This window comes from Cebus imitator, unplaced genomic scaffold, assembly GCF_001604975.1.
Source record: "Cebus imitator isolate Cc_AM_T3 unplaced genomic scaffold, Cebus_imitator-1.0 Scaffold545, whole genome shotgun sequence".
Lineage (NCBI taxonomy): Eukaryota > Metazoa > Chordata > Mammalia > Primates > Cebidae > Cebus > Cebus imitator.
Window position 1 is genome coordinate 238164 of NW_016107860.1, and position 10644 is coordinate 248807.

General features: G+C 39.6%; 1 pseudogene; it reads left to right on the plus strand.

Moving 5' to 3' along the window:
- The first annotated feature begins 3926 nt into the window (after nt 1-3926).
- Nucleotides 3927-10358, plus strand: LOC108293730 (annotated as a pseudogene).
- The last annotated feature ends 286 nt before the right edge of the window (nt 10359-10644 follow it).

A 10644-nucleotide genomic window follows, 5' to 3' on the forward strand; every position in this document is an offset into this window, starting at 1 on the left:
GCCAATTGGCTTGATAGACAGCATTTGGAGATCTCTAAAAGCCACAGTAAATCCAGTTCAATTCACAGAACCACTGAAATTCAATGGAGGATGCCTTGATTTAAAATATCAAGGAAGTTCTGAGGAACTGAGTCCTTTCATACACAGCTGGTAGGGAAGGAAATCATAACAACTATTCTGATCAAATAAATAAAAGACTTAATTGAGCATATCACTTGACTAAAGCAATTCCTCTTCTGGAATTTATCATAAGAGGATAATCACAAAAGTATGCAAATACCTATGTATAGAAATTTTTATTGTGGGATTGTCATTAGAAGCAATCTGAATGCTCATATTAGGTACTTTATTAAATAAACTATGGTTCATAAATTACAAGGGACTATCTAACCATTAAAAATAGGTGAAGTATTCACATAGAACAAAATGTTTATGATACTTTTTAGATGATAAAGGCAGATGATACAATTATAGGTTGAGCATTCCTAATCTAAAAATCTGAAATCCAAAATGCTTCTAACTTAGAGACTTTTTGAGCACCCACATAACACTAAAGTGGAAAATTCCACACCTAGTTACACAATACAGACTTTGCTTTATGCACAAAATTGGTAAAACTACTGTATGAAATTACCTTAGACTATGCATATAAGGTATATATAAAACATTAGTAAATTTTGTGTTTAACCTTGGGTCCCATCCCCAAGATATTTCATTATGCTTGTGAAAATATTTCAAAATCTGAAAAGCCACCAGATTCGAAACACTTCTTGTCCCAAGCATTTCTGACAAGTGATATTTAACTTGTATATGTGGAGTATGGTCCATTTGTATCGAGTAAATGCGTAAACAGCTGAATACACTCTTCCTGGCTTCCTCACTTCTGTTACCAAAATCTGCATCAGTCAGGTTTAACAAGAGAAGTAGAATCAGGAGGAGATATGTGTATATTTATAATGGCATTTATTAAGGGGGGATTTGTTCATACAATCATGGGGACTGGTTAAGCAGTCTTGGAGGGCTGTATATCTGATGCTGGAGCATGAAGTTCCCAGGGCAGACAGGCAGGAAGAAAAGCTCACTAATAGGTTGGAATCACACAAGAATGGACTGGAACCTGTTCTTGGTGATGAGGGTATCTTGCAGAAGCTGGGACCTTTGTAATAGAGCTAAATACACAACCATCAAGAAAAACTGAGGAAAGATTCAGGGGCAGGTAAAGCATCTGTAGGCCCAGCTGCTGCCCCACACCAGCAAGATGAGTCAGTGGACTAGTAACAGATGGGTCAACTTCAAAACGTCTCCTGCCTCCTGTCTGCCTTCCAAAAACTTTGCAAGAGTCTTTTTTTTAGCCATCCTAACTGAAAATATCCAAGAAGGATAATTACTGAAATTGTAATTCAGACTAGCCAAGGTGACGATGCAAAACTCTCACAGAGACCAAGTTGGAATCCAGCTCAGGGGGAAAACTCTAAGGACCAGCTACTCCGTGAACCCTCATGTGAGACAGGCTTGTTCACCCATGTCTGGACAGGCAAAATAATTTCTCCATACTTGAAAGGTTTCCTCTCTCCCCATGGGAAGATTGAGCATTCAGAAGTTAAACTCATTTGTGATTCTTTTGAGAATGACAATGCAAAACACAGTAAAACTAGGCAATTGTTACAAGTGCTTTACACATATATATTCATTTGATTCTCACATCAAACTCATGTTAAAGATGAAAAAATTGAAACAAAAAGCGTTTAACTAGCCAAATAGCTCACAGCTGTTAAAGGGGAGAGCTGGGATTTTTACTGAGCACTCTGGTTCTAAACCCAACTGCGTAGTCATTTTGCTACCACATCTCCCAGATAGTTACATAGCCATAAATTGGTGCCTGTCATAAAAACTCTGAAATATTACAAATTCCTTAAAATATAATAATGTTTACTATATTAAAGTATACTATTTACTAAAGACAGAAAATCAGTTAATAGATTTTAAACATTTTCAGAACAAAGTTGTGTTAAAGCATAATTTACAAAATTGCAAAATCATAATTTCCATACAAATACAAATTGAACATTTGTCAAAGATTCTATTAAATTCTTTAATTAAAGAGAAAACCCTTAAGATACTGAAACTGATTCAAATGAGAAATTGGCTTACAGATACTCATATTCTCTACTGAAGAAATTAAATCACCGTGAGCAGAAGCCATTTGCTTTGCCATAGACGAGAAATATTTGTATTCTTATCAGTTTTCTACAAGGGTAATAACATATCACTACAGATTTTATAAAATGGCCTTATCAAAAGCAATCTAAGGTGCACACCCCATAGAATCAGCTAAACCCTACAGAGTCAGCCAGACAATCGCAATATTAATCTGATGGACACTTGGTGATCTCTCTTGGCCATTTCCAAGGCATTGACAGCTTTTCTGACAAATGAAATAAAATTTCCTTACTGAGTTGGAATGAGCCATTCATAAAGCATTCTAGTTACTCCACACTGTATTGTAACTGTCAACTTCTCTAAGGACATTTCCTATTCTAAAATACCATGATTCTAAGAAAATTCTGAGGTATTCGGTATTCCATAACTTAGCTATTATAATAATAAGATGACAGCAATTGTACTTTCTTGTTTTCGTTGGTATTATAATTTTGGAGATATTGCAGGAATGTTTTTAACAGCCAAGTTTTATCAGGGGAAATTGTTAAAAATAGGTGAGAAAAAAATTTAAAATTGAGTTTGTGAGAATAAGAAAGATAGATGGGTCAGTGGTATAAGAACAGATATATGGATAATACTTTTTAAAATCAAGTAGTGAACTGTGATCTACAAGGGTTCCAAGCAGATACTGTGAATATATTTATTTTCTTACTGAGAGTCTCAGAAACCATGAACCCAATATTGCTGGATCCTAAGCAACTGAGCCAGTGAAGTTTGCCTACCTGATGGGGATCAGTGGGAAAGTAAACATTCTGAGATTCCAATTATGCCATTAAGGAGAGATGCTTATTTTTTTTAATTCAAAAAAAATTTTTAAGTTTATATTTTTTCTTTTTTGAGATATAATTGAAAATAGAATTATATAAATTTAAAGTGTACAACATGATGATTAGATATACATATATATGGTAAAATGATTGTCACACTCAAGTTAGTTAACACATCCACCACCTCCCATAGTTACCTTTTTTTGTGTGTGTGGCAAAATCATTTAAGATCTACTGTCTTAGTAAATTTCAAGTAGACAATACAACATTATTAACCATGGTCACATACTGGACATTAGATCCATATAACTTATTCATGGATAACCGAGTTTGTACCCTTTAAAAAACATTTCCCATTTTCTCCACCTCCCTTCCCAGGGAAAACATCATTTTACTTTCAGTTTCAATAGTTCAACTTTTTGAATGCCACATGGACATGAAATCATACAGTATTTGCCTTACTCTCTCTGACTAATTTGACTTAGCTTAATGCCCCTGAGTTCCACCCACGTAGTTACAAATGAAAGGATTTGCTTCTTTTTGGGGGCTGAATTATATTCCATTGTGTGTGTGTTGTGGGAGTATGGGTGTGTGTCACATTTTCTTTATCCATTAATCTGACGTTGGACATTTCCGTTGTTTCCATGTCTTGTCTGTTGTGCATAATGCTTCAGTAAACATGAGAGTGCAGGTATGTTTTTGAGATACTGATTTTGTTTCCTTCATATGTGGAGGGATGCTGACTTTTATGGAATGAGGAAAATGGCACAGAAGAAAACACATTATGTAAAACTGAAAAAAGAAAGAGTCCCAGAAGGAACAAAATCCCAATGGGATCCTGAAACGATGACACTGATGTGTCAAGGGAACCTGCAGCATTAAGCATGTTAGAAGATGGCCTCTCCACTTGTGCAGTAAGATGCAGGACCCTGTGTTGTGATGACAGGGGACGGTAAGAATGAAGAAGGTCTCACAGGGGACCGTAAGAACGAAGGAGGCAAATGAACCTGATTCTCTCATGGAGTCTCAGTAAATAGGAAGAACCCATTTGGAAGTGCTCATATTCATACACTCAGTGGTACCCTAACTATATTATTGCTGCTTTCAGAACTGCCCAAGGAATAGTTGAATACTGAATGTTAGAGCATTATTTCAAAAAGACAGAATTCCTGGGAAGATGGCCGTTAGATAAAGTATTAGATTAGTCATTGAATGTGCTTTAATTCTCTCGTTATATGGCAAGCAGAAATTGAAAATGGTTTAGCCCATAAATCCATTTAATCTAATTTGTAATCTAAAGCACCAGATTTCCTTTCTGCATTACCAGTGTGTGTTTAGGTACAAAACTTCCTTCTGAGCAATGGGAAATCATCAGAGGAGGGGTTGAGCCCTTAATTTGCTTAAATTTTTGTTGAAGAAATACAGCAAACATAAACAGAAAAACACCCATAAACTGGGATGTCAGGGCGCAGGATGCTGGTTCGGGATCTAGCACTGATAAATTGTTTGAGCCTGAACTTCCTGCTCCAAAACTACTTAATTCTGTTTTCTAAATATGAGGTAACATATAGTAAATATAGCTGAAGGCATAAAAAGCAGTGTTCAGAACTGTGGCTTAAGAAACACTCAGTTGTAGGAATGGCGGGAGCAGTAGTTCAGTACCTAACATTTATTGTGTGCTTTGACTGTGGGCCAAGCACTGTGCTTAACACATTAAAGCATCTCTCACTTCAACCTTAAAACAATCCTACGTAGCAAGTCATATTAGAAGGCTCACTTTACAAATAAAGACACTGAGGCATGGAGAGTTTAAGTCCTTTCCCCAAGTTATACAGCTAGAGTAGTTGGTCATATATCTCTAAGATAATATATCTTAGAGACATTTTCCAAGGGGAACTTGGAGGTCAAAGTTTTAGGAGACAATTACTGAAAGCCTAGGAAGTCCTGCTCAGGTTGGAATGGGAGACAGACCCCTTCAACAGACTGCAAAATCATTTATTTCACTCATCTCTGCTACCTGAACTCTGTTTCAAGTCATCATTTTCTCCTGTCAGAGCTCACTAGCTCTACAGACAATCCCACTGGGTCTCTTCCACATCCACCCCAAGACAATTTTCACACTGTGGCCAGAGTGGTCTTTCCAAAAGACAAATATAATCTGTCAATATATTGATAAATATTTGCCTGTTGAATACACAAAAGGTGTATTCACTTAATAAATACACAAAAGGTCATGAGGAGTCCCTCCATGTTGGAGAACCAATTGTTGATGGAGAAGGGGAAGGGGATGGGAGAGGGAGGAGAGGAAGAGAGAGAGAGAGAGAGAGAGAGGAGAGAGAGAATGAGAATAATAGTGGAAGTTGAGCCAGGAAATGGCATTATAAAAACTGAGAAAAAGAAACCCCAGAAGTTGTTTGTAGAACAGAATTGCATGGGGCAGGCTGGTGGCAGCTGTGGGCAGGAAACAGAGGGTGGTGGCTGTCTTCCAGGGTGGGCTTGATGGAGACCAGGGTGGAGGCTGCGCAGTTTGACACAGAGGCTTCGATTGGGAAACATATCTGGGGAAACAATTCAGGCATTTGGGAAAGAGCCAAATGACAGGAAAAGGAATAAAGAAAGATTAGCCATGACATTCTATGGATCTGAGGGACCCTCACAGATGAACAAAGCAAATAAATCTTGGTGCATTATTCCTTTAGCACCATAAATATCAAGAATTTCAAAGGAAATCTACTTATGGCAAGTCCTAATTTTCTCAAGCTCTTCTACATTTATGATGTTTCTATCATAAACCAAGCTTTTAATTAGATCATTTCCAGCAAACAAAAGAATTTTCAAAGATAAAATTCCTAGAACTGATTGGTGATGCAAATCTTTGAATAATCATTTATCATATGTTTTATTATTTGAATAACCTCAGGTTATTTTATATCATACATACCTTTAGGGTATAAATCATTGCCTGTATTTCATCCTCATATTATGTAACTATGCCAATATGAATAATCGCTTCAGCTTAACTTGGAACTCAAATTATATAAGAATTTTTGGAGAAGTGCTTCTAATATATGAGGCATATTCTTTTAATTCTCAACTTACTGATCCAGAAGGGAAATACATAGTATTTTGTTCAGTACTACTTTCCATTTTAGGTCAGGATACAGCTCAGAAAAAACAAATATCACTTCAGTCTCACATCTGACTAGGCAAATCTTTATTTTCCAATATGGATTATTTTTGGTTCAGTGAGTTTTATTTCAATTCTTTTCCTGCTACGTCTAGTTTCGCAATATGATTAATATCTGAACTTTCCTTGTCTTCCCTACAGTTGCCTTGAGAACTTACAGTGTTAGATCTATTCACTTACTATAAGGGTAAAATGAAGATTCAATCTTGAATGTAAATACTGCTCTTAAAAATGCATAGATCTGCTGGGTGCGGTGGCTCACACCTGTAATCCCAGCACTCTGGGAGGCCGAAGTGGGTAGATCACTTGAGGTCAGGAGGTTGAGACCAGCCTGGCCAACATAGTAAAACCCCATCTTTACTAAAAATACAAACATTAGCCTGTGTGGTGGTGGCCCCTGTAATCCCAGCTACTCGTACTACTATAATGCACCAAGATTTATTTGCTTTGTTCATCTGTGAGGGCCCCTCAGATCCATATAATGTCATGGTTAATCTTTCCTTATCAGTTTTCCTGTCATTTAGCCCTTTCCCAAGGGAGGCTGAGGCAGGAGAATCGCTTGACCCTGGGAAGGGGAGGTTGCAGTGAGCTGAGACTCTGCCCCTGCACTCCAGCCTGAGTGGCAGAGGGAGATTCTGTCTCGGAAAAAAAAAAAAATGTGCACAGATCTTCATTACTAATTATGTGTTGATTATTTTTAGATGATAATGCATAGAATAGTGCCATATGGTGTATCACTTCTTACCTATTGATACGATCTGGATTTGTGTCCCCACCCAAATTTCATGTTGAATTGGAGAAGAGGCCTGGTGGGAGGTGATTGGATCATGGAAGCAGATTTCCCCTTGCTATTTTCATGATAATGAGTGAGTTCTCATGAGATCTAATGGTTTAAAAGTGTGTAGTACTTCCCCCTTCGCTCTCTGTCTCTCCCTCTCTCCTGCTACCATGCTAATAAGGTGATTTCTTCCCCTTCACCTTATGCCATAATTGTAAGTTTCCTGAGGCCTCCTAACCATGCTTCCTGTTAAGCCTGTGGAACTGTGAGTCAATTAAACCTCTTTTCTTCATAAATTACCCAGTCTCAGGTAGCTCTTTACAGCAGTATGAGAATGGACTAATATACTTAGGCTTTCAAGGTATAGCTTATGAAAAGTATCAGATTAACATTACAAATTAAACCCTCTATTTAGATTAAAGATGTCAGAATGACTGAATATGATTCTCTGATATATAATCTCAGTTCTCAAAAAACCTACTTCTAAAAATGTAAGTAATTTTCACAGAGCGATAATATAAACTAGAACTTCCAACTTAAAATAGTAATTTATACAGAGAATACTGACAGCAAGTTGTTTCAAATGATCAACTTGAGAAACCACCAGACATATCTCCTCTGAATTCCCTTATAACCCACAGGAATTCACTTCTCTAAATCCCAAAGCAGAGCTGCTTATGGAGAGTCCTAATTTCCAGGATTAGCAATATTCAAACACTCATTCTTGCTATTCAAACCTACAGACCTTTGCAGTCAAACTATACTGCCATCATGAAATGAGAAAGCCATTTATTTCTGGCTTTGGGGACATGTGAAAATGGCAGTTGAGCCTGGATTCTTTACAAGTTTCAACAGGCGTTGCTGAGAGATGTTGAGAGAAGCATTGCATCCAACAGGCCGACGTTGTAAACCTGGCTCAAGAACCTGTGGGCTCAGCTGGTCCACTCTCTCTGCCAATACCATGATCCAAATACACAGAACTTTTTCCATTTCCTCTAATCAGCCAATTCCCCTCTCACGTCCAGGCTTGCAGACACATGTTTTAGTTTATTTGCCTGGAATACTCTCTGTCTCCTTACAGCTCAGCCAATACCTCTTGTCTTTCAAGTTGCAGCTTAAAGGTCACTTACCTATTCAATGAAGTTTTCTTTGCACACCAGATTGGATTCCTCCTGATACATATTCCCTTGGCTCCCTACCCTAAAATAACAAGTTATAACACTGTATTGTAATTAATTTGTTAATGTGTTTGCCCTTCAGATTGGAAGCTCTGTAAGGGCCAAGGACTATCTATTTCTAGGGCCTGATATAGTGTCTGGAAGGAAGTAGGTGCTTAATGAATATCTGCCAAATGAAGAGATGAATAAAAGGTTGTCTGTGTAATATAAACTTGGATGCTTATCATTTTGAGTCTTGCTTTGTGTGGGCTGTTGCAATAATTAAACAGATAATGACATAGAGTATTTAATTCTAAAAATTACAAGTATCATAAATGAAAGCTATATTTATCCAAGATGCTTGCACATGTGCATGAGGCCATGTTGGGAAAGATAATAACAAACCTGAAAAGCTGTTGGAGCAAGTCACAGGCTACCTAAAAATGCCTAAGCTCAGAGAGTCTTGAGTGCACATTTCTCCAGGAAATGTCAAACTCAGTTGCCATGTCAGCCCTTGAATACAAATTTTGCTATCCCGTAATATTTCAAAACACTTTTTCATGCTGTCCTTAGTGTAAATCTCACATTTTAGTTAGAAAATATTAAGAAACACAAGCAATCGGCTGCTTTGTATCATAGTAATGTGTTTCCTTGTGAACTCCCCACAACTGAAGGGAAATGCTGAAAGGCAGGATTTTTTTTTTTTTTTATGTTTGCTCAAAATTTGTAAGAAAAACTTTTTGGTTAAAAAAAAGAATAAAGGTATGAAAGGGTTTGAGGCCCGAGAGCAGTGTGATAAACCCAGCAGGGAAGAGGCCCCTTATATTTCTCTAAAGCCTGGGTGCCTGCTTGAGGAGGGAAAGCAGGAACCCAGGGGCAGGGGAGAGAATCTCTTCAGCAATGATGATAACCACTGTAACCTCCTGGCCCAGGGTTCCCAGGATACTGAGTAAGGGGCCAAAGGCTCTAAACCCAGCTGTGAGAATGCCTCTTGGCTGGGCCTCATCAAGGTCTCCAGGACCTCAGTGCAAGGGAAGACAAAAAAGAGAAAAAAGGTGACAGAAAGAGAAATACAGAACTGGTGCTTGGTTTTGTGGACACAGTGACTGAGCTGAGTGAGAAGAGCAACAGCCAGGTGGCCTCTGTTTACGAGGACCCCAGCCACCTGGGCAGGTGGCTCCAGGATGAGATGGCCTTCTGCTACACCCAGGCTCCCCACAAGACAACATCCTTGATCCTTGACATGTCTCCAGCCCCCAGTCTTGATGAGTTCCCCATGAAATACTCACTGAGCCCTGGTATTGGCTACATGATCCACGACACTGAGGACCATAAAGTGGCCAGCATGGAGTCCATCAGGAACCTGATAGCGTCCCCACCTGTCAAGGTCCAAAGGAAAGAGTACACCCTGGGCAGAGTCCTCATTGGCAGCAGCTTTTACCCCAGCGTGGAGGGCCGGGCCATGAGTAAGACCCTCTGAGACTTCCTCTATGCCCAGCAGGTCCAAGTGCCAGTGGAGCTCTACTCAGATTGGCTAATGACTGGCCACATGGATGGGTTCATGTGTTTTATCCCCACAGATGAGAAGAGTGAGGACAAAAAGGGCTTCCAGCTGCTCCTGGCCAGCCCCGGCATCTGCTACAAACTCCTCCAAGAGAAACAGAAGGAAGGCTATTGTGATGCTCTTCTGTTTAGTAGAGTTAGAGCAGATCAGCTCCTGTCTAACAGAAGGGAAACCAAAACCATCAACCAACTTCTGGCTGATGAAAGCCTGAGGAAGCAGAATGAATACGTGGAGATGTGCATTCACCTGAACCATCCTGAAGACAGAGCTGGACCTAGTGGAGCAGGATATCATTGAGATTCCCCAGCTGTTCTACTTGGAGAAGCTGACTAACATCCCCTCTGATCAGCAGCCCAAGAGGCTCTTCACAAGACCATACTTCCCTAACCTGCTGCGGATGATTGTGATGGGCAAGAACCTGGAACTCCCCAAGACTTTTGGGCTCCAAATCAAGGGCACCTGCTGCCTGGAAGAAAAGATGTGCTGCTTGCTGGAGCCCCTGGGCTTCAAATGCACCTTCATCAGTGACTTCGACTGCTACCTGGCAGACGTCGGAGACATCTGTGCCTGTGCCACCGTCTGCCAGGTGTCCTTTGCCTTCAAATGGTGGAAGATGGTACCTTAGACCCAGGCCCTGGAGCTGCCAGCTCTGCCCCAGCATGGATGGCCCATATCACCATGCAACAGCAAGGCTCCTTGCCAAGTAGAGGAGGCTGGAGAGTCGAGGCAAAACAACCCTTTCTTCCCCATCCACCCTGACCCTTGGACCCCGTAGGATGGCAAATGCTGCCAGCTTGAGTCCCTGTGGGGAAAAGATGGAAAAATCTTCAGCCAAGAGGCATTTACTAAATAGCCAATAAAGTGCTGGCGGTCGTGAATGCAAAAAAATGTACCTTCTTTGTATTGACAGAACACCTAGTCCAGCCATTTACATTTAGTAAAGACTCAACAAATTTTTGTTATATGAAAAT